General features: G+C 36.8%; 1 protein-coding gene across 1 annotated transcript in view; it reads left to right on the top strand.

Moving 5' to 3' along the window:
* Positions 1-25,305, top strand: part of MACROD2 (mono-ADP ribosylhydrolase 2) — a 1,977,737-nt gene that overhangs the window by 90,742 nt on the left and 1,861,690 nt on the right. The gene's annotated exons all lie outside the window — the stretch shown is intronic.

Genomic DNA, 25,305 nt, shown 5'->3' with positions numbered 1-25,305 from the left:
GCTAGCTACAAATTACTTTTGGGGTGATACTGTTGAAATTTCTGGAGCATTAGTTCTTAGCATGGAGATAGTAATGTTCAGAAACCATTTCTTGCCACCCTCTCTTCAGATCCAGCCCAGCACCCATGTCAGCTAAGCCAAGCAAAGGGGAAGAATTTCTACCCATCATTCTCCCCCTTTACTTTCCTTCCTATGCTATGCCAGGACCTGCTGATCAGAAGTGCTGATCAGAATCACCACTGTGGATAGCTGTCATTTGATCAACCTGTGAAGTATAGTTGAGCAGAAGGTATGGGTGTAGGATGGGTGAGAACAATTTTTTTGAGGTGAATTCTTAACACTGGTTACAGGTTTACATGTGAGCTTCCAGCTGTAAGAATATTGGTGTCTTCGCTTTATCTAGTGTGAGGATAGACAGAAAACAGGGTCTCTGTGAGGGTGGAGTGAAAGGTTAAATGTAAAAGAGTCTTTATGATGTGTTAAATTATCATTTCAGTTGTTATTTAGCTTTGCATCCCAACATATTTTTCAAAATATTTCTGTTCTTCGACCCATCACTTCTTTGTTTTTCTGATTTACAATTTTTCTTTCTGGGGGAATTTGTGGAATCAAACTAAACATTAAATACTCCAAGGAATTAGAAGATAATCCTCAAAAGAAAATAACTGCCAAGAGGGATGGATGGCTTCCAGGAAATTCCCTTCTGAGTTTTCAACTTCTATTATTGACCCCTCTTGTCACTATTTTTAAGGGAATATCCCTTGGAGTTAAATAGTAACATAGTCCTCAAGGGACTCTGAGAGACTAAAATTTAAAAAAAATGCTGGGGGAAAGTGATCGGAACTGCTTGGGCATTTGTTCCATGTTTTCAGAGATTTTTTTTTTTTTCTCTGAGAATTCTTCAGTGCACTTAGGGAAATTTATATTTTGTTTGTCACACATACTAGTCAATTGGATTAAAAAATATTTTAAAAGATCTTTTTGGGTGGCTGATTACAAAAGGAATACACATTAATATTTAAAATAGGGAAAATATAAAATACAGAAAAGAATAAAATATTCTCCATAACGTTTCCAAACACATACATCATTGTTTAAGTTCAGCGTTTATGCTTCAGGTTATTTTCTTTTTATTTTATAGATGTATTTTGAATTTTAGAAAATACTGCTTAATTTTTAAAATCATTTTTACATGTCATTTTAAATAGCTGCATGATATTCATCATACACATGAATGTTTATCTAACTATTCCCTTATTGTTGGAAACTTAGATTGTTTCATGATTTTTACTGTTACAAACAGGCTGAGACAAACATCCTATCAGATAAATCTTTGTAAAAAAATCTTTGATTATTCCCTTGGAATATAGTCCTTGAAGTGAAATTATGGGAATATGAAAGTTCTTAAACTTTTGATGTATGTAACCAAATAGTTCTATGGAAAGGTTAAATGAATTTATTTCTCTCAAGTTAAAAGAGTATGTATTTCCCCAAACTTCATCAGTATTAACTTTGATGATTTTTTTTAACCTATGCCTTTGAATTGTACTTCATTGTTTTAATTTCCAATTCTATGAAGACAGGAAACATAACTTTTGGTGTTGTCTTCTGGAATTGAATGCAGGATTTTACCTATAAAATTTTTTTGGCACCAAGGTACAAGTAACTTGGTTGTGGTAGCCTGGAGGCATTGGGTGGGGTTGGGTTGGTTGGAGGCCTGAGGAGAACAGTACTGAATGTTTCTCAAGAGAGAAACCCCATAGCTCAAGTTCATTGCTGCTGTTCTGTTCCTGAAATTCAAGATGGTGGGGAAAGAGATGGACATTGCAGTACCTTGAAATGAGAGAGGAACTGGGTTTTTTGGTTTTGTTTTGTTTTCACTTTCAGAGTGGTACCTAGGATCCAGCACAGCACTTAGCCCTGGGGATATCTTATGGCCATGGCTTTGGTTCTTAGAGGTTGTTGAAAAGCATGGTTTCTCTGAAACTTTCAGCCTTTTCCCTATGCAAGAAAATCTCAAAGCCCACCCCTGGGGCTAGAATGGGTGGTAGTCCCTATGTGCCATGTAAGCCAGAGCACCCCTGCTTTGTAAAAAGTCTTCACATTTACTGAAAGCATCCCTAGCTTCTGAAATTGGATTCAGCCCTTTCATTGCTACTTTCCATGTGGACTGAGCCAATTGGACTGAGACTGTAGAGGAGGCAGCCAGTCCCTGGAAGGGGAAGCAGCTGTGCTTATATTAGGATGAAGGGAATGGGGAAGTGAATTCTAATTCTACTAGTAGTTAATAAATACAAACACCATCTGCCATAGTTTGTCTTGTAATTGTGTGAGTTGTCAACAGTTGATTATGGTTAAATCTAGTTAAAAGCTGAACTTCATAATGATGCTAATTGACATTTCATGAGGCCTAGGGGCTTTCTAATGCTCATGTGCAACTGTATATGGAATCGTCTATGCTCTTTTACTTTCAAAATTTTTATTTTTTAATTATACAGTAAAATTGAAAAACAATTTTATGTACACTTCTATTAATTTCAGCCAAAGAAAATGTATATTTTATTTGTTACATATACAGGTCAACTTAATTTCTAAGTTATTTTTCTTTATTTGTGACTTTTGGGGAGCTGCTTCTTGTGGGGTCTAAAACGTGTGGATGATATTCATTCTGTTCTGTTGACTGAATATAATCGTAGTCATTTGGCTTTTAGTTTACTTAATTTTTCTTCATTTAAGGCCTTGCTTTACATGTGTAGGGAAAGGGAAAAGTGACATTGATTTCTTAATTCTAATCATTAATTCATATAAAAATTAGGCTCCATAAATAATAGTGAAGAAAAATAGCTTATCAGTAGAAAGTAAGCATTCTTATATTTTCATGATATATAAATCTTTAATTAATTAATTAATTTATTTATTATTGGAGTAAAATTGCTTTACCATGTTGTGTTAGTTTCTGCTGTACAATGAAGTGAATCAGCTATATGTATAACTATATCCCCTCCCTCTTGGACCTCCCTCCCATGACCCCCATCCCACCCATCTAGGTGGTCACAGAGTGCTGAGCTGAGCTCCCCGTGCTATACAGCAGGTTCCCACTATCTATCTATTTTAGGCATGATAATGTATTTATGTCAAACCTAATCTCCCAATTTGTCCCACCCTCCCCTTCCTCCCCTTTATCCATATGTCTGTTCTCTCTATCTGTGTCTCTATTCCTGCCCAACCAATAGGTTCATCTGTACCATTTTTCTAGATTCCACATATATGTATTAATATACAATATTTGTTTTTCTCTTTCTGGCTTACTTCACTCTGTATCACAGACTCTAGGTCCATCCACATCTCTACAAATGACCCAATTTCATTCCTTTTTATGGCTAATATTCCATTGTATATATGTACCACATCTTCTTTATCCATTCATCTGTCGTTAGACATTTAGGTTGTTTCCATGTCCTGGCCATTGTAAATAGTGCTGCAATGAACTTTGGGGTGCATGTATCCTTTTGAATTATGGTTTTCTTGGGGTATATGCCCCGTAGTGGGATTGTTGGGTCATATGGTAATTCTATTTTTAGTTCTTTAAGGAATCTCCATACAGTTCTCCATAGTGGCTGTATCAATTTACATTCCCACCAGCAGTGCAAAAGGGTTCCCTTTTCTTCACACCCTCTCCAGCATTTATTATTTGTAGATTTTTTGATGATGGCCATTCTGACTGGTGTGAGGTGATACCTCATTGTAGTTTTGATTTGCATTTCTCTAATACTTAGTGATGTTGAGCATCTTTTCATGGGCCTCTTGGCCATCTGTATGTCTTCTTTAGTGAAATGTCTGTTTAGGACTCCCACCCATTTTTTAATTGGGTTGTTTGTTTTTCTGATATTGAGCTCCATGAGCTGTTTGTATATTTTGGAGATTAATCTTTTGTCCGTTGCTTCATTTGCAAATATTTTCTCCCATGCTGAGGGTTGTCTTTTTGTCTTGTTTATGGTTTCCTTTGCTGTGCAAAAGCTTTTAAGTTTACTTAGGTCCCATTTGTTTATTTTTGTTTTTATTTCCATTACTCTAGGAGGTGGGTCAAAAAAGATCTTGCTGTGGTCTATGTCAAAGAGTGTTTTTCCTATGTTTTCCTCTAAGAGTTTTATAGTGTCTGGTCTTATATTTAGGTAAAATCTTTTAAACTTCAGCAGTTTCAGAGGAACTTACTGATTTTTATTAAATTTGCATTTGGTGAATAGCCCCCTTATGGAGTAAATTGTGTATACTTAAAAAGAAAATAGTCAGTGTTTAATGCCTCAGTAAGAACAATATTCTTACAGCTCAGATTTGGTGCTTTTTGATTGACAAGTTGTTTATTACACTTGGTGTCATATAAGGGAAGAGTTTGGTCATTTTCATAAGAAAGGTTGAGAATTATTTTTCAACATTAGCTGGTTTTAGCTTTCTAGTTATAAAAGCAGCCAACGTTTGCTTTAGAATAGGGACAGAAATAAATATTTTATTTTGGCATACTATCAGTGCAAAGGCAACAGCTTTTTCACTACTCTTTTAATTTTTGTAACTGTTTGAAGAAGCAAATTTATGGCATTAAATTTCCCCAGCTTCTTTTGACCTTGAGGTAAATCTGATTTGCTTTGTTAAGTTTTAATTTTATGACACATCACATCTCTGTTGGGTCCAAAATTAAACTTCAGGGTAGAGGTATATTTTTCCACACTGGGATTGTGAACAGAATAAATTACCAGAGAATTATGTTTAAATGAATGTATAAGTGTAGGAATGTTGACTAGACTAGCTACACTTTCCCATCTAAACAGCTTGTTAATGTGCAATCAGTCACTGGAGTTGCCATGAACTTGGAGCTTAATGAACAGGTGGAGAAAGAGGATGAATCCCAATTCAAAGTGGATCTGACAGCTTATCAGGCAATTTCACTGATAGCTAATCCATTTCATTTGGCAACTTAATTTATCACACAGAATTTTCATCCCATGGGTTTCTGGGTGGAAGTTAATTCAGAAACATGTCTGATCCATAGGGTTGAAGAGATCTGCTTAAACTTCGTGAGGACATTTAGAAATAAGTTATTTTAAATGCATAAAACATTTTTCTTTTACAATTCCATTTGCATTTAACCAAGTCCTCCTTAAAATTTGTAGATGGTACTTGCATTTGATGGTATATCAAGACAGTTAAGTAAGGTTTATTTGTTCTAAATTTCTAAATTAAACAAATTGTTAATTTTAACTCATTGGTGAAAATAACACTTAAATGTGTGAGTATAATTCTGTCTTTACATATAGAAAAGTTACTGGTTTTGAATATGTTTTAGAGCATCCATAGCAAGAAATAATGAGCAAAAGAAATTATTTCTTTAAAGCTTACAACTTTACATCTGCTGAGTACTTGCAAATTCTCTAATTCGACTGATTTACAGCTCATTATTTTTACTTAAAAATATCTCTTATGGCAATATTCTTTGACAGAAAGGAAGAAATGTAACCTACCTCTCATAGCTCACAGTCGGTGCTTAGAATTTGCAAGAATGAGGCTTATTAATTTGACTTAGCTTAGGACCTGGCTATGGTTTAAAATAATTTCAAAACCAGAAACATATTTTCTTCACTTTTCTTGATTTATAGTGTATAGAAAGTTAAATTGAATATTGATCCTTAAAAAGCAAATGTGTCCTGTAAAAATGATGGAACAAAAGAACACAATATAAGATGACAGAGTGATTGATTGTCCACGGCCTGGAGACAGCCTCCTCCCTTAGATGTCATCTTCGCTGGGCATCTATAGCTCTGAGAGGGTGACGGGGGTGAAGTGTTAGGCGAGATTAGTTGCACCCTGGCATGAACTGTTACATTTTATAAGAAGATTGAGGAAGGCTGGTAACAAATCATTTCTAAGAAGGAATTTGAGGAATGAGGACTGGAGCTCAAGATCAATAAGATCTGTGATATAACTCCAGGAGGGGACACCAGGGAATTCCTTATAATTTCTCAAGCCCGGAAGCGTCTTCAAAAAGAATTTAAGTCAGTGAAAAATAATTGAGATGACAGAAAACCACAAACTGGCATAAGGCTGTCATTGATTGGATGTGTCAGGCAAATTGTGGCTATCATTCTTAAGACCAGGCTGATTAAAGTAATATCTTCATAATCTAGAGGGGCTCAGTGTTGAATCATCCTGGCACCTTTCCCAAATCCCCTTTCTGAGTCTTTGGCATTTTCCCCTGGAACATATTTCAGACCTGCAACCTTGTCATTTTTGAAAGTGGACTTTCATTTTTACCTTTAAAGGAAAATGGTCATCAAGTCCAGTACTAGACCTTGGGAATCAAGCCAAAAGAAAAAGAAAAAATCTTCTGGGTATTGTTTGACTTTTTTCTTCTTTCTTACAATAGTAATGATTATGTCAAACTTTAGTGGGCATCAGAATCATCCAGAATCTTGTTTTAAATGTTGATTTCTATTTCCCAGCACCTCAGAATTCAGATTCGGCAGGTGTAGGAGGTGCCCTTGGAATTTTCAATTAACAAGCATGGTGATACAGAGGTTCTGATGCAGGAGTCTGTACACCCTTCTTTTTTTTTTTTTTGCGGTACCTGGGACTCACTGTTGTGGCCTCTCCCCGTTGCGGAGCACAGGCTCCGGATGCGCAGGCTCAGTGGCCATGGCTCACAGGCCCAGCCGCTCCGCGGCATGTGGGATCCTCCCGGACCGGGGCACGAACCCGTGTCCCCTGCATTGGCAGGCGGACTCTCAACCACTGCGCCACCAGGGCAGCCCTGTACACCCTTCTTTATGAATCATTTCCCTATACTCTAGGGCTTAGAGCATACCACGAAAGGTCCATGCACTTGCTCTCTGGTACTCTTTCTTTATCAGACCTTTTGGAAAAACTTCTTTCTTCAGGGCTTTCACAGATATGTGTTGGAAAGAACTGTATCTTCTGTTCTCTTAAAGCAATCTGGGCTTTAGTATTTACCCTTCCCTTCCCTTCTTTTCTACTCATTTTCCTCTCTTATTCATTCCTTTCTCTCTTGCTTCCTTCTTTCTAATGCAAATTTAGTTAGAATTTGTGCCTAATTCTCTGCCAGACACTGAGATGGTAGACAGTCTTTGTTCTAAAGGATCTTGTACTTTCTAGGAAGATACATATATACATAAGCAACTATATGATTCAGGACTAATGACAAGTGACATTGAAGAAATAGAAACCAAATGTCAGGAAAGGAGTAATTGTGAGTGTGAACGTCAGGAAAGACTTCATAAGTGTGATGGTAAAGCATTGAGGAGAGTAGCATTACAGTAGGCATAAACACAAGAAATTGCATGAACAAAGAAAGGCCCAAAGCATGAGAAAGTCTGTCTTGTCGAAGAAATGGTGCATTGGTTTAAGATTTGTTCGTGGCTCTTTGGAAATATCACTGGGGTAAGGAGTAAGGAGACTGGGGTTCCAATGTTGGTATGGAGCTGATGAGCTGGATTTTGATGACCTCCAGTATAAGTCCATATGTGTGTTTATCTTACTTCACTAGTTCTAATCTTAGGTTTATCTCTCTTTCATGGTTGACTTTTCTCAAAGTAGAGTGTGTACTACTCCCTGTGGGATCTTTCTGGACTATCTCTGATTTACCACCACACCAAGAACCACGAAAAAATCAGTTGGAGAAGCAGAAGAGTTTAGTGATGTGATAGGCTGAAAAACAGACCCCCCTCAAAAGATCCACCTCCTGATCCTTGGAATTTATGAGTTTCACCTTACATGGCTGATGTAATTAAGTTAAGGATCTTGATATTTGACTATATACAGAGGAGAAGGCGATGTGAAGATGGAGATGAGAGAGTTTTGAAGATGCTAGCCTTGAAGATTGGAGTGATGCTGGGAGAGAGAAGGAGTGCTGACAGCCACCAGAAGCTGGAGGAGGCAATGAACTTCTTCCCTAGAGTCTTCAGAGGGAGGGCAGCCCTGCTGACACCTTAGTTTCTGCCCAGTGAAACTGATTTTGGGCTTCTAGTCTCCAAAACTGTGAGAGGATAAATGTATGTTGTTTTAAGCCGTGTACTTTGTGGCAATTTTTTATAGCAGCTCTATGAAACTAATAAAGTGGTTAAGAGGTTAAGAGGTTGAGCTCTGAAGTTAGAAAGATGGGGATATTATTGTTAGTGCGGCCTTAGACAAGTTCCTTAGATCTCTGATGCTTAAAATGTAGTTTTGAGGAGGAAATGACCTAACATGTATGTGCTTTGTGTGGTGTCCAGTTCCTGGTACATGTTGTAAACTGCTTAATAAATGTTAAATATGATGGTGATGATGATGACGTCAGTGGTAACAAGAAAAAAAGTAATGAAAGTGGGGAAAACCCAAATGGATCCATTTTGCTGATTTAATAAGCTACTGACTCTGTTACTTCTGATAAAGTATAACTCTTACGATGTAAATGATAGATAACAAAAGCCTACTAAGAAGACATTTAGTGAAATAAGGATCCTATAATAAAAAAATCCTCAAGTTGGATTTATGTTCTATGGGGAAGAGAGTGAGATATGTTGGATTTTTGGGTAGGGCTATTTTTTTTTCTTTTCCTTTGTTTTACTTGTTTTCTTCAAATAGCCTGCAGCTTGGAAGGAGACACCTTTTGACTGAAAAACTCTGTCTTGGTAGCTAGCAGAAATGGTCTCAGTGGAGAAACAGTGTGTTTGCCAATTAGAAGTTCATATTACTTTCAATTTTTCTTCTAATAGTTTCAGGAGTTTGAGTGAAATTGAGATTTATATTTTTCTTCGGTGCTATATGTGACCACTCATGATAAAATTAGGAATAAAGATGGAAAAATAAAGGGCAAAATAAAACATAGAAATACACAAATTGTGGTAATCCTGATTTTGCCTTATGAAAATTGAGATCCAGTAAGTAGACTTGCGTTGGAATTATCGGTCATTCCAACATTATTCTTCAAGCATAAAAACAGCCACCCTATTAGTGAGCCAAGATGTTAGATCTGTAGATTTACTGAGCCATATGTATAGGCATTGACTAGATCTCTTTCCATTGCGATAGAAGTGATGTAATTTAAGAATCTGGTGCATCTGATTTGTGAGTCTTGGAAAGACAGTTTCTTGGCAGTGATGACAGGTCTTATCCCTGTTGCTGTGAGTAGACTTGAGGTAGGGAGCTATTTTACATTCTGTCAGACTGAGGCTTCCACCTGTGAAGTGAACTATTATTTAGAGAATTTTGTCTTCTCAGCGATTATTAAAATACCATTACCAAGTAAATCTCACTGTGGTGATTCATCAAATCAAGAGCTTTCTGAGTGCAGGGACTGTGTCATCCATTTTTGTATCTCCGGTGCCTTGCACCATGTCAGGCACATTATCAGTGCTCAGGAGATGTTTGTGGAATTAATGAATGGTTGAGTACATCATTTCATGTAATCAAGACTTTTAGTTAGAATGGAGGGAAATAGACTCAGACATTGAGTATTTCTACTTTCTATCATTTAGCAGGACTCTCCCAACTGGTGGACTTACTATTTTTAATGTAATGTTTTTTCTTTCTTTTCATTTAAAATTTCTTTGGAAGCACAAAGAATAAATATAAACATAATATACAATATATGTATATAATATGTAAGCATAATATACATAAAATAAGAGGAAATAAATTAGCAATTATTTCACCTTCTAGAAAATTGTGTTGATTTTTTTTCCTATTTGTCTCTATGCACTTATACACTTTTTTGCATAATTATGGTTAGAACAAAGATCTAATTTGGTGCACAGTTCTTCACTTAATGTAAACTTTTTTTTATAGTTTTATACAGTTCATAATTATAATTTTAAATGACTACATAATATATTCTTTACATCTTTTTCCCTGTAATCCCCCATCTGCTTTGTCTCTTTAGTGAATTCCACTTAGCTTTCAAGGTCTGGTCCAACAGTTCCCTCATTTCTGTTGACTTTTATGATCCTAGTACTTTACACATATGTTGATTGTAGAACTTTTTGATATTATATAACTTTTCCTTTTTACAAAATTATGAGAAATGAGGTACGTCAGAGCATGGATTATCTAATTGTGTGTCCTGATGCCTCACTCAGGCATGGTTACATAATAGGCACTCAACAAATATTTGCAGCGTATATAATACCATTCTAGAGTCTGGGAACAAAAGGATGAATAAGATACAGTTTTTGGATTTGATGCTCCAAGTATTGTGGCAGAGACAGGTAGGTAAAATCATGTAGAAGTTGCTGTTCTAGAGTTGTGTATGTGATTCTAGGAAAACCCCGAGAAGGCCGACATAGTCATGTTATAGTTTTTTCTTTCTTATGAATTTTTTTTGGGGGGGCATGCTGTATTTCGAGGAGTGGTATGGCTAAGCTAAGGAATATAACATTTCTATGGCTCTTGATTTTTCTTGTCAAATTATTTTCCAAAAGATTCTGTTCCTCATATGTGCCTTGTTTGCTCATGTTATTTTCTCATTTATATTCAATATGTTGAAATATATTTTTCACCAAATTATATAATCTCCTTATGTAATTGTGGTAGGCAGAATTCTAAGATGTTACTCAAGATTCATCATTTTCTCTCCCCCAGTATTCACGCCCTGAGCAATCCCTGGGACTATAAACTTGATAGTTTTCACTCCCATGATTAGGTTATGTTAAATGGCATAATTCACATTCAGAAGGGGAGATTTTCAGGGTGGGTCTGATCCTACATAGTAGTTATAACTACATTAGCTTTTTGAAAGCACAGTTTTCTCTGACTGGTAGTAGTAAAAGAAGTCAGAAAAAGTAAAAGCACGAGAAGGATTCGTCATGTCTTTGCTGGCTTGAAGAATGAGGAGTCCACATGGAAAGGAACTAGACTTGAAATGCTCAAATGCCCAGCCTCTAGGAGCTGAGACCAACTCCTGGCTGACAGCCATCAAGGAGACAGGGGCCTCAGTCCTAGCACCATGAGGAACTGAATTCTGTCAACAACAAAAATGTGCTTAGAAGATTTTTCTCCAGTTTCAGGCTAGAACTTAGCCCCACTGACACCTTAATTTCTGCCTTGTGATCCCCAGTCACATTGTGACTGTATTTTTGGCCTACAGATATGTGAGCTCACAAATGGGTGTTGTTTTAAGCTGCTATATTTGTGGTAATTTGTTACACAGCAGTAGAAAGTGAATATAATAATATATTAATAATTTGTGACATTTACTACACGTATCTTTTTGGGTTTATTGTGAGTTTTACTTGTATAAAACTTTTGCTTTTTTATATAATTGCATCCGTTGAATTTCTTATTGATGATTTCTAGCATTTCCTCAAATTTTAGAGGGTGTTAGATAAGGTGGTGTGGGTAGGCCTCTCAGAGGATTTGAGTCCAAGTCTCAAATGACAAATTTGATTGTATTCTGTCACTGGCACCCATTTTGCATAGTAATTTATAGTATTTCCACCTAAACATTGATACTTTCCATTGCTACTTAGCTAAGGATAAATAAAAATAAATTTTCCGTTGGAAAAGTTGGGATTTTCTCAATAAAACATTCCCTTTGATGTTTGAATGGAACTTTTATTTATTTTTTTATTTTTATTTATTTTTATTTATTTATTTATTTTTTTTGTGGTACGCGGGCCTCTCACCGCTGTGGCCTCTCCCATTGCGGAGCGCAGGCTCCGGACGCGCAGGCTCAGCGGCCATGGCCCACGGGCCCAGCCGCTCCGCGGCACGCGGGATCCTCCCGGACCGGGGCACGAACCCGTGTCCCCTGCATCGGCAGGCGGACTCCCAACCACTGCGCCACCAGGGAAGCCCCTGAATGGAACTTTTAAATATAAGAGGTCAACACTAATGGGGACCTAACAATGGAGGGAAGCTCCCTAGAACTATGCCATTAGCCCTTCATCTCACCATAAATCTTGGCAAGAGAAATCTCCAGACTTTTCACTTTTATTCCACCCCGCCTCCAAATTGCAAATTCTCTTAATGGCCTAGATGTGGCCTATTGCCTATTATTGGCAGTGTTGTTCTGGTCTAGAATGGGCTTCTACAAGAGGCTAGAAGGGATGAGTTTTCAGTTTTCTTCCATGAGTCTAGTACCAAACTCAAAGTCATGGTTATAAGCAACAACTTGACTGCTGTGATTTTTAATACCTACCCATATTATTGACTGTTGTTAATGCTTCAGGTATTTCTGTAACATTCCTGGATTGATGTTACAAACATTCCAAACAAGGGAATCTTTTACCATTGTGGATGCATTTGTTCTTTCAACGTACTTATATTAAGGACCTACTTTGTTCTAGGTCTGCAGGCCTTGTTATTTTTTGCCTTTTCCATTGGACACTTGTATGTCAAATAGACTGTGCCAAGAAAATCTTCAGTGTTAGAAAGGAAAATACATATAGTGATTTTCTTGGCTGATCTCATAGAAAGGCTTGGGTTTTACATAGGCAGAAGCTAATAGTTATGTGAACTTAAGACATGATTTTGATTTTTATAATGTGAATATGTGCCAATTTGTTCAAATATTGGGACTACTTCTATTAGAGCTTAATTTAAGCATTGAGATGAAAATTAGAAGCATGGATTCTTGGATTGGAAGAAATAATATTGTTAAAATTGCCATACCACCCAAAGCGATCTACAGATTTAATGCAATCCCTGTCAAATTACCCATGACTTTTTTCACAGAACTAGAACAAATAACCATAAAAGACCCAGAATTGCTAAGGTAATCCTGAGGAAAAGGAACAAAGCAGAAGGCATAACCCCCTCAGACTTCAAAATATACTGTAAAGTTACAGTTATCAAAACAGTATGGTATTGGCAAAAAGACAGACATATGGCTCACTGGAACAGAATAGAGAGCCTAGAAATAAACTCACATACCTATGGTCAATTAAACTTTGACAAAGGAGACAAGACTATACAATGGAAAAAAGACTGTCTCTTCAGCAAGTGGTATTGGGAAAGTTGGACAGCTGCATGTAAATCAATGAAGTTAGAACAAACCCTCACACCATACATAAAAATAAGCTCAAAATGGCTCAAGATTTAAATATAAGACATGACGCCATAAAACTCCTAGAAGAGAATATAGGCTGTTTAAACATTCTCTGACATAAATTGTACCAATGTTTTCTTAGGTCAGTCTCCCAAGGCAATAGAAATAAAAGCAAAAATAAACAAATGGAACCTAATCAAACTTACAAGCTTTTGTACAACAAAGGAAACCATAAACAAAATGGAAAGACAACCTGTGGACTGGGAGAAAATATTTGCAAATGATGTGACTGACAAGGGCTTAATTTCTAAAATATACAAACAGCTCATACAACTCAACAACAACAACAACAACATGAACAACCCAATGGAAGAATCAGCAAAAGACATAAATAGACATTTCTTCAGTGAAGACATACACAAGGCCAACAGGCACATGAAAATATGCTCAGCATCACTGATTATTAGAGAAAGGCAAATCAAAACTACAGTGAGATATCACCTCATACCGGTCAGAATGGTCATCCTTAAAAAGTCTACACATAATAAATTCTGGAGAGGGTGTGGAGAAAAGGGGACCCTCCTATGTTGTTTGTGGGAATGTAAATTGGTGCAGCCACTATGGAAAACAGTATGGAGGTTCCTCAAAAAACTAAAAATAGAATTGCCATATGATCCAGTAATCCCTGAGTATATATCTGGACAAAACTATAATTCACCCCTATTTTCATAGCAGCACTATTCACATGGAAACAGTGTAAATGTCCATCGACAGAGGAATGGATAAAGAGGATGTGGTACATATACACAATGGACTACTACTCAGCCATGAAAAAGAATGAAATAATGCCATTTGCAGCAACATGGATGGACATAGACATTACCATACTAAGTGAAATAAGTCAGAAAGAGAAAGACAAATACCATATGATATCACTTATAGGTGGAATCTAAAATATAACAAATGAACTTGTCTATGAAACAGAAATGGACTCACAGACAAGGAGAACAGACTTGTGGTTTCCAAGGGGGAGGAGAGGTGGGGAAGGGAAGGATTGGGAATTTGGGATTAACAGCTGCAAACTATTACATATAGAATGGATAAAAAACAAGGTCCTACTGTATAGCACAGGGAACTATATTCAATATCCTGTAATAAACCATAATGGAAAAGAATATGAGAAAAAATATATGTGTGTAACTGAATCACTTTGCTCTATGGAAGAAATTAACACAACATTGTAAATCAACTATAACAAAATAAATTTAAAAAATGGGAAGCATGGAAATGAGAAAACTCTAATTATGGTCCTGTCAGGGACACATAGTCATTATGTATAGATCAGTAGGTTAGAAAGTGATACTGTCATACAGCATCATGTAATTTCCAAACTTGAAAGGAATTAACAGATTATCCAGGCCAGATGCTTCATGTTACTGATGGGGAAACTGAGGCCTAAAGAGCAGAAGTAACACACTCAAGGATATGCAGACCATGTATGGCAGAATGATGAATAGGATTTAGGTTTCCTGATGCTCACTTCTGTTCTTTTGCTCAAGTCAGTTACATGTGCTACTTTTCAAACTTAATAATTCAGTAGAAACTGGATATGTATTTGGTGATATTAAATTAATATTGTAGGTTGGACTCTGGAGAGTTTTTAGGACTCGTTCTTTTCTTTAGTATTGAAACTGTATAGTTTCTATTAAAATACTCAGTGAACCTTCTATCTTTTGAAATATTTGTTTGGATGTAATACGGATAGTAACTGAAACTTCTGACTGCAGCATTATAGTTTCGCCTGAGTGAATTTCTGAAATTTTTGTATTCCATTGTTGCTGAGTATTTTTGGTTTATTGGTTAGAGAAAGGAAACAGTTCTACAGATGCATTCTCTTCTACTGCTTTTTTATTGACCTTCTTTTTACTTAAAATAACAAAATTAAAAGAGGCATTGTTGTATCTTTTAACAAAAGTATCGAACTTTTATTTGTATGGAAACATCTTGGTTGTTAAATTGCTTTATTAATTTTATATCTTAGAAGTATGCTTTTATTTCTTTATTTCTTTTATATTGAAAATCTGTAACTGTTTGGTATAAGAGTTACTTAAATTGCTGCCTATTTTAAAGTTGGCTTTTCTTTTAACTGTGAGATGTGAATGAATCCTTTTCCCCCTTTAATTTCTTCCTGCTGTATAAAAGACATATTTTTATAACTGTTTGATTTTTCTAGGCTATCAGTAATGTTACAGAGTGTCCTTTTCCCTGCAGTGAGCCACAGCCACTCCTCTGCTTCTGCAGGAGACCTTCCAACACTAGGAGAGCTGGACACAGGAGAGTTATCATTTGTGTTGAATGGAAATTGTCCCCATCCAAGAGGTACAGCTGTGTAAGAAACCAGCAGAGGGCAGCACGAGGTCATGCATGTCTATTGTCTTCTAGTGCCAGCCTTTACAGGCAAGTTTTGAATGGGTAACAGGCCTCCATAGACACAAGATTGTAATATGAACATCTCCAAATGAAAAGATGGGTTCAGGAAACTTACACAAGCCTCTTAGATAGCTTCATCCACCAGAGGACAGACAGCAGAAGCAAGAAGAACTACAATCATGCAGCCTGTGGAACAAAAACCACATTCACAGAAAGATAGACAAGATGAAAAGGCAGAGGGCTACGTACCAGATGAAGGAACAAGATTAAACCCCAGAAAAACAACTAAATGAAGTGGAGATAGGCAATCTTCCAGAAAAAGAATTCAGAATAATGATAGTGAAGATGATCCAGGACCTCGGAAAAAGAATAGAGGCAAAGATCAAGAAGAGGCAAGAAGTGTTTAACAAAGGCCTAGAAGAATTAAAGAACAAGGAAACAGAGATGAACAATACAATAACTGAAATGAAAAATACACTAGAAGGAGTCAATAGCAGAATAACAGAGGCAGAAGAACAGGTAAGTGACCTGGAAGACAGAATGGTGGAATTCACTACTGTGGAACAGAATAAAGAAAAAAGAAAGAAAAGAAATGAAGACAGCCTAAGAGACCTCTGGGACAACATTAAACGCAACAACATTCATATTATAGGGGTCCCAGAAGGAGAAGAGAGAGAGAAAGGACCTGAGAAAATATTTGAAGAGATTATAGTCGAAAACTTCCCTAACATGGGAAAGGAAATAGCCACCCAAGTCCAGGAAGTTCAGACAGTCCCAAACAGGATAAACCCAAGAAGAAACATGCTGAGACACATAGTAATCAAATAAGCAAAATTAAAGACAAACAAAAAGTATTGAAAGCACCAAAGGAAAAATGACAAATAACATACAAGGGAACTCCCATAAAGGTAACAGCTGATTTCTCAAGTCAGAAGGGGGTGGCATGATATATTTAAAGAGAGGAAAGGGAAGAACCTACAACCAAGATTACTCTACCTGGCAAGGATCTCATTCAGATTCGATGGAGAAATCAAAAGCTTTACAGACAAGCAAAAGCTTAGAGAAATCAGCACCACCAAACGAGCTGTACAACAAATACTAAAGGAACTTCTCTAAGTTGGAAACACAAGAGAAGAAAAGGACTTACGAAAACAAACCCAAAACAATTAAGAAAATGGTAATAGGACCGTATATATTGATAATTACCTTAAACGTGAATGGATTAAATGCTTCAACCAAAAGACACAGGCTCGCTGAATGGATACAAAAACAAGACCCATATATATGCTGTCTACAAGAGACCCACTTCAGACCTAGGGACACATACAGACTGAAAGTGAGGGGATGGAAAAAGGTATTGCATGCAAATGGAAATCAAAAGAAAGCTGGAGTAGCAATACTCCTATCAGATAAAGTGGGCTTTAAAATAAAGAATGTTACAAGAGACAAGGAAGGACACTACATAATGATCAAGGGATCAATCCAAGAAGAATATATAACAATTATAAATATATATGCACCCAACACACGAGCACCTCGATACATAAGGCAACTGCTAACAGCTATAAAAAAGGAAACAGACAGGAACACAATAATAGTGGGGGACTTTAACACCTCACTTACACCAATGGACAGATCATCCAAATAGAAAATTAATAAGGAAACACAAGCTTTAAATGACAAAACAGACCATATAGATATAATTGATATTTATGGGACATTCCATCGAAGAACAGCAGATTACACTTTCTTCTCAAGTGCGCATGGAACTTTTTCCAGGATAGACCACATCTTGTGTCACAAATCAAACCTCAGTAAATTTAAGAAAATTGAAATCATATCAAGCATCTTTTCTGACCACAATGCTATGAGATTAGAAATCAATTACAGGGGAAAAAATGTAAAAAACACAAAAACATGGAGGCTAAACAATACGTTACTAAATAACCAGGAGGTCACTGAAAAAAAGAGGAAATCAAAAAATACCTACAGACAAATGACAATGAAAACACAATGATCAAAATCCTATGGGATGCAGCAAAAGCAGTTCTAAGAGGGAATTTTATAGCAGTACAGTCCTACCTCAAGCAACAACAAACATCTCAAATAAACAATCTAACCTTACACCTAAAGGAATTAGAGAAAGAAGAACAAACAAAACCCAAAGTTAATAGAAGGAAAGAAATCATAAAGATCACAGAAGAAATAAATGAAATAGAAACAAAGAAAACAATAGCAAAGATCAATAAAACTAAAATCTGGTTCTTTGAGAAGATAAACAAAATTGATAAACCATTAGCCAGACTCATCAAGAAAAAGAGGGAGAGGACTCACGTCAATATAATTAGAAATGAAAAAGGAGAAGTTACAACAGACACCGCAGAAATATAAAGCATCCTAAGAGACTACTACAAGCAACTCTATGCCAATAAAATGGACAACCTGGAAGAAATGGACACATTCTTAGAAAGGTATGACCTTCCAAGACTGAACCAAGAAGACATAGAAAATATGAACAGACCAATCACAAGTAATGAAATTGAAACTGTGTGATTAAAAGTCTTCCAGCAAACAAAAGTCCAGGACCAGATGGTTTCACAGGTGAATTCTGTCAAATATTTAGAAAAGAGCTAACACTCATCCTTCTCAAACTCTTCCAAAAAGTTGCAGAGGAAGGAACACTCCCAAACTCATTCTATGAGGCCACCATCCCCCTGATACCAAAACCAGACAAAGATACTACAAAAAAAGAAAATTACAGATCAATATCACTGATGAATATAGATGCAAAAACCCTCAACAAAATACTAGCAAAAAGAATCCAGCAACACATTAAAAGGATCATACACCATGATCAAGTGGGATTTATCCCAGGGATGCAAGGTTTCTTCAATATACGCAAATCAATCAGTGTGATACACCATGTTAACAAATTGAAGAATAAAAACCATAAGATCATCCCAATAGATGGAGAAAAAGCTTTTGACAAAATTCAACACCCATTTATGATAAAAACTCTCCAGAAAGTGGGCATAGAGGGAACCTACCTCAACATAATAAAGGCCATATATGACAAACCCACAGCAAACATTATTCTCAATGGTGAAAAACTGAAAGCATTTCCACTAAGATCAGGAACAAGACAAGGTTGTCCACTCTCACCACGATTATTCAACATAGTTTTGGAAGTCCTAGCCACGGCAATCAGAGAAGAAAAAGAAATAAAAGAACACAAATTGGAAAAGAAGAAGCAAAACTGTCACTGTTTGCAGATGACATGATACTATACATAGAGAATCCTAAAGATGCCACCAGAAAACTACTAGAGGTAATCAATGAATTTGGTAAAGTTGCAAGATACAAAATTAATGCACAGAAATCTCTTGCATTCCTATACACTAATGATGAAAAATCTGAAAGAGAAATTAAGGAAACACTTCCATTTACCATTGAAACAAAAAGAATAAAACAGCTAGGAATAAACCTACTTAAGGACACAAAAGACCTGTATGCAGAAAAGTATAAGACACTGATGAAAGAAATTAAAGATGATACCAACAGATGGAGAGATATACCATGTTCTTGGATTAGAAGAATCAATATTGTGAAAATGACTATGCTACCTAAAGCAATCTACAGATTCAGTACAATCCCTGTCAAATTACCAATGGCATTTTTTACAGAACTAGAACAAAAAATGTTAAAATTTGTCTGTAGACACCAAATACCCCAAATAGCCAAAGCAGACTTGAGGGAAAAAAAACAGAGCTGGAGGAATCAGACTCTCTGATTTCAGACTATACTACAAAGCCACTGTAATCAAGACAATATGGTACTGGCACAAAAACAGAAATATAGATCAATGGAACAGGATAGAAAGGCCAGAGATAAACCCACACACCTATGGTCAACTAATCTATGATAAAGGAGGCAAGGATATACAATGGAGAAAAGACAGTCTCTTCAATAAGTTTTGCTGGGAAGACTGGACAGCTACATATAAAAGAATGAAATTAGAACACTCCCTAACACCATACATAAAAATAAACTCCAAATGGATTAAAGACCTAAATGTAAGACCAGATAAAACTCTTAGAAGAAAACATAGGAAGAACACTCTTTGACATAAATCACAGCAAGATCTTTTTTATCCACCTCCTAGAGTAATGGAAATAAAAACAAAAATAAACAAATGGGACCTAATGAAACTTAAAAGCTTTTGCACAGCAAAGGAAACTACGAACAAGATGAAAAGGCAACCCTCAGAATGGGGAAAAATATTTGCAAATGAATCAATGGACAAAGGATTAATCTCCATAATATCTAAACAGCTCATGCAGCTCAATGTTAAGAAAACAAGCAACCTAATCCAAAAATGAGAAGACCTAAATAGACATTTCTCCAAAGAAGACATACAGATGGCCAAGAAGCACATGAAAAGCTGCTCAACATCACTAGTTATTAGAGAAGTGCAAATCAAAACTACAAAGAGGTATCACCTCATACCAGTTAGAACGGGCATCCTCAGAAAATCTACAAACAACAAATGCTGGAGAGTGTGTGGAGAAAAGGGAACCCTCTTGCACTGTTGGTCAGAATGTAAATTGATACAGCCACTATGGAGAACAGTATGGAGGTTCCTTGAAAAACTAAAAATAGAAGTAGCATACAACCCAGCAATCCCACTACTGGGCGTATACCCTGAGAAAGCCATAATTTAAAAAGACAGATGCACCCCAATGTTCATTGCAGCACTATTTACAATAGCCAGGACATGGAAGCAACCTAAATGCCCATCAACAGTTGAATGGATAAAGAAGATGTGGTACATATATACAATGGAATTTTACTCAGCCATAAAAAGGAACGAAATCGGGTCATTTGTAGAGATGTGGATGGATCTAGAGACTTTCATACAGAGGGAAGTAAGTTAGAAAGAGAAAAACAAATATCTTATATTAATGCATATATGAGGAACCAGAAAAATGGCACAGATGAACTGCTCTGCAGGGCAGAAATTGAGACACAGATGTAGAGAACAAACATATGGACACCAAGGGGGTAAAGTGGCTGGGTTGGGGGTGGTGGTGTGATGAACTGGGAGATTGGGATTGACATATATACACTAATATGTATAAAATGGATAACTAATGAGAACCTGCTGTATAAAAAAATAAAATAAATTTCAAAAATTCAAAAAAATTTAATAATAATGTTACATAGGGCTTTTTGGATAATCCAGTACTCTGTCATTGGTGAAGGTTTTGTTGGTCTTGTCCACTTTTAGAAATTATTTGTAATAACTATATTTTTTGTTGCCGCTTTCCAGTACATATGGAATGCACGTGCCTTGGATTTGAATCCTCTTGCTCTCTCTGTCACTAACTAGCCAGGGTTACAAGGACTAGTCAAGGCTTGACAAGGATCACCAAACCCCTAACTGAATCTCTGTTTTCTCATCTTTGTTTTTTTAATTTTTAATTTTTATACACTTTTAAAATATTACACACTATTTAAATATTGGCTATATTCTCTGTGTTGTACAATGTATCCTGTTAGCCTATCTTACACCCAATAGTTTGTAACTTCTAATCCCCTGCCCCTATATTGCCACTCCCCTCTCTCTCCACACTAGTTTATTTTCTATAACTATGATGATTGTATTAAAGTGTATCTATTTTCCCCTATGGTAAGTAAGATCAGTAGTTCTTTTTCAAGGGATGTCAAGTCAAATATTTGAAAATTTCCTTCTAGCAAACTCTTTTGTGCTCCTGGGAGCAGTATATATTTGGATAGGAGAAATTACATAGATGGGCAGTATATTGTACAGAAATTCTGTACATTTATGTGATGCTTCCGTCTGTTAATTTTTCATTTATGTCACCTGGACTTTCCCATGTTAGATTCCTGAGGCGATCAGACCCCCTCTGCTGCAGGGTCTGTGTCCATCTCGTCCACGAAGCTCCTTCCCAGCGTATGAGGGATACGTCAGTCATTTGGGATTAGAGACTTTGCATCATTTCTTCCAAATTGCAGTTTAACTCAGGTCTGGCTCCAACTAGTGTTGGTTGACGAGATTGTCATCAGGCAACAGAATGAGGGTTATCTCTGTAGTCTGGTTCCACAGAGAAATCATTTTCCCTCGTGAACAAACACAGAGAGTAAGGTACATGATTTTCACTACTTGAAGCATAATCACCAGTATAATCTCCTGACTTTGCCAGAAAGTATTTGATTATTAACCTATGAGCTCTATTTTAACCAAATGTAGTCTGAATATCACAAAACATCTAATGATTGATACAAATGAAGTCACTTTAGCATTGTTTGTTAAACATTTGTCCCTGATATATCACATGAAACCTGTAGTTATCTTTTCAATGTGAATCCTCATCCTGACTATTTCTGGATGTCTCACCGGACTGTTTCTCAGCTACCATGTGGCATTGGCCATAGTCTTTGTGTTGCACTCAAGCTTTAATGGTTTGAAGGAGACTCACCTTCACTAGCACTGCAGCATCCATGCTGAAGATGTGAGGAGGAGGACCATGACCCCAGCTCCATGCTTTACCTGGTCACCTAGCCCTCCCAAGAAACCTTTCAGTTCTGCATATTGGTAGTCTTTCCTAGAGAAAAAAATATCAACTTCTGCCTCCCCAGACATCAGACTACCTAAAAAATCCTTCTAAAATAGTGGGATTTTAAAATCAAACTTAAAATCTGCAGGTAGAGGTAATCATCCTTGTTCAAGAATGGTAATATTTCTGGCCTCTGAGTACATTGTAAAAACTGATGGATGTCAGTGGGTGTTTCTGGCAGGCTTAAGGCTTAGGCAGGGGAGGGAAGGGAGGGATCAGGATAGAATAGGAAGTGGTGAAGCAGGTTAATGAAGAGTAGGGAAGTAAAAATAACATGTCTGTGATCAGCAGTAGCAAAATTCCCCTCACAATTGTTAGAGATACATCTTAGTAATTTTGTGAGGATGCTTATCCTTCTCTAGTGGTATTTAGAATATATCTTTTTTTCCCCCAAGAGAGTTTTAGCTCTTTGTTTCTAGTTTCTTTTATGCAGATTTAATATTTGAAAAGAATAAGAAGTATGTGGTAGTGCCCGTGGTATTTTTTTTTCCATTTTTTTTTTGTCTTCAGCTGTATTACTTTACTCTCAAAAGCAAATGCTAGGCTTCAAAGGATGATTTGTTTCTCCTATTTGTATAAATTGAGTGCAAGTTGCATCTGATTCCTATCACATGCATAAAATTCTCCTAGAGGAACTGTAACCCAGATATAACATTTTATCAAATGTTTCTTGGACTTGATATAGAGTTATTTTTTCTTTTCTCCCTTCCTCCCTGTCTCTTTATCATTCTCCCTTCCTTTCTCCCTCCCTTCCTCCCTCACTCTATTCCTCCTTCCCTTTCTCCCTCCCTTCCTTCCTTCCCTCCCTCCCTTCCTCCCTCCCTCCTTCCTTCCTGTCTTTTTCTCTTTCTTGATTGAATTGAAATTTCATTATTTTATCCAAGGGCTTATATACCTTTAGAAGGAATATATCATATGAGCTACTTCATTAGTTACTTTTCAAGTAAGACCAGAAATCTAGGAACTTAATGGGTTAGTATGCTACCTCCCCTTTCACCCACCCCATAACAGATTTTAGCATTAGCTAAATGGACTAATTAAAATAACTCCAGTCTTATCCTTGTTCCTGATGGACATGTTCTTATATTTAAAAATTTCTTTACATAACTTGGTATAATTGTTAGGAATTTGTTGAGTGATTACTAAGACTTAAATGTCAGATGTGTGTAGGTTATGGTTATAACATAATGAACTACAATGAGATACTACTTTACACCCATCAGGATAGCTATAATAGAAAAGGAGAGGGGAATAATAAGTGTTGAGAGGATGTGGAGAAATTGGAACCCTCTTATATTATGGTGGGAGTGTAAAATAGTGAAGCCACTGTGAAAAACATTTTGGCAGTTCCTCAAGAAATTAAGCATAGAATTACGATATGACCCAGTAGTTCCACTCATAAGTATATTCCCAAGAGAACTGAAAACATATTTCCACACAGAAGCTTACATGTGAATGTTTATAGCAGCTTTATTCATTATAGCCAAAAGATGGAAATAATGCAGATGTCCATCAACTGATGAATGGATAAAGAAAATGTGGTTCATCCATATGATGGAATATTATTTAGCCATATAAAGGGATGAAATACTGAGACATGCTACAATGTGGATGGACTTTAAGAATATTATTCTGAGTTAAAGAAGTCAGAAAAAGGTCATATATTGTATGATTCCACTTACATGAAATATCCAGAATAGGTAATAGAGATGGAAAGCAGAGTAGTGGTAGCTAGGGGAGGAGGAGATAGGGAATGACTGCTTAGTGGGTATTGGATTTTTTTAGGGTGATTAAATGTTTTTGAATTAGAGGTGGTAGTTGCACAACATTGCAAGTATGCTAAATGCCACTGAATTGTATACATTAAAAAGGTTAATTTTGTATGATATGAATTTCACCTCAATTAAATAAGAATAACCAAACCCATAGAATGGAGTATAAAATTCTTTTTTTTAAAAATATAATTTATTTATTTATTTTATTTGTGGTACTCGGGCCTCTCACTGTTGTGGCCTCTCCCGCTGCGGAGCACAGGCTCCGGACGCACAGGCTCAGCGGCCACGGCTCACGGGCCCAGCCGCTCCGCGGCATGTGGGATCTTCCCGGACCGGGGCACGAACCCGTGTCCCCTGCATCGGCAGGCGGACTCTCAATCGCGCCACCAGGGAAGCCCAAGATCTTTCTTTCTTAAATCTCTAAATTCTTTGCCTAATGTGGTAGGTACTGTGATGTGCCACCCAGATCTCCCTTTCTTGAAGGCTTGTTGCCCCAGCCACTGGGCGTGCAACAGACACACAACCCATAGCTGTCAGCCCCTTGAGGGACCGCCTCAGCTGCCAGGAGCCAGCTTGACTAAGGTAATTCTCTTTCCTAGGGTGGCCCACGGTCAGTGGCTGATTGCTGTAAGGAGTATAAAAGTCTGGCCATTTTGGCTCAACTGAGATCAACTCTGAAGGGCCATTCTAGCTCGAGTTTCCTGTTGGTCAGCCAAGGCTGACACTAGACCTGCATTGCAATTTGATTTCTCCCTGTGTCCAAACCTGCTTCATTTCCCTCTTTTTTCATAGGTTTGATCCTAGAGGTACTTCTTAGTTAACATCTCTTGGTCTGCTTCCCAGAGAACCCGATGTTTGCTATGAAGTTTTCTGAATTTACCATTTATTTATGATCCTATCTCAGTATTACTTGGCAGCCTGTTTTATATTCAATCCACAGTCAGCTTCCTGACAGAATCTCACATGTTAGTGTGAACCTCACTCTTCTGACTCTAGCACTCTGAAAATGGCTCTCTATTTTCAATGCAGTTTGGAAATTGCTAAAGAGATATTATTTCCTAACTACTTTGATCTTATTATTTCACTGAGAGAAACATGCTGTTTCAGAAGTAGCAGTTTATCCTCACTGCTTGGAATGTAGCACGATTCTAATATATTCAGTTTTCTTAAACTCGAGTTTGGTCAGCATTAACCTCTTTTTCATTTATAAAGAGAATGACACAAATTCATATCAGTGAGTGGGATTTTCAGATTATCTCCATGCTGCAAAAGAAGATAATCCACTTTAAATTTACTGCCATGAGGCTGTTACCATCAAGTATATTAGAAATGCAAAATTCCTGGTAATGTCAAAAGAGTTATGAACAACTTTTAAAAGGGGGAATTTTTAAAAAGCAACTTTTAATGTATTGTCATTTCATGCTTTTATATA

The sequence above is a fragment of the Kogia breviceps genome, chromosome 14, assembly GCF_026419965.1.
Source record: "Kogia breviceps isolate mKogBre1 chromosome 14, mKogBre1 haplotype 1, whole genome shotgun sequence".
Classification (NCBI taxonomy): domain Eukaryota; kingdom Metazoa; phylum Chordata; class Mammalia; order Artiodactyla; family Physeteridae; genus Kogia; species Kogia breviceps.
The sequence above is the reverse complement of the archived record's forward strand: the minus strand, read 5'-3'. Positions and strand labels throughout refer to the sequence as shown.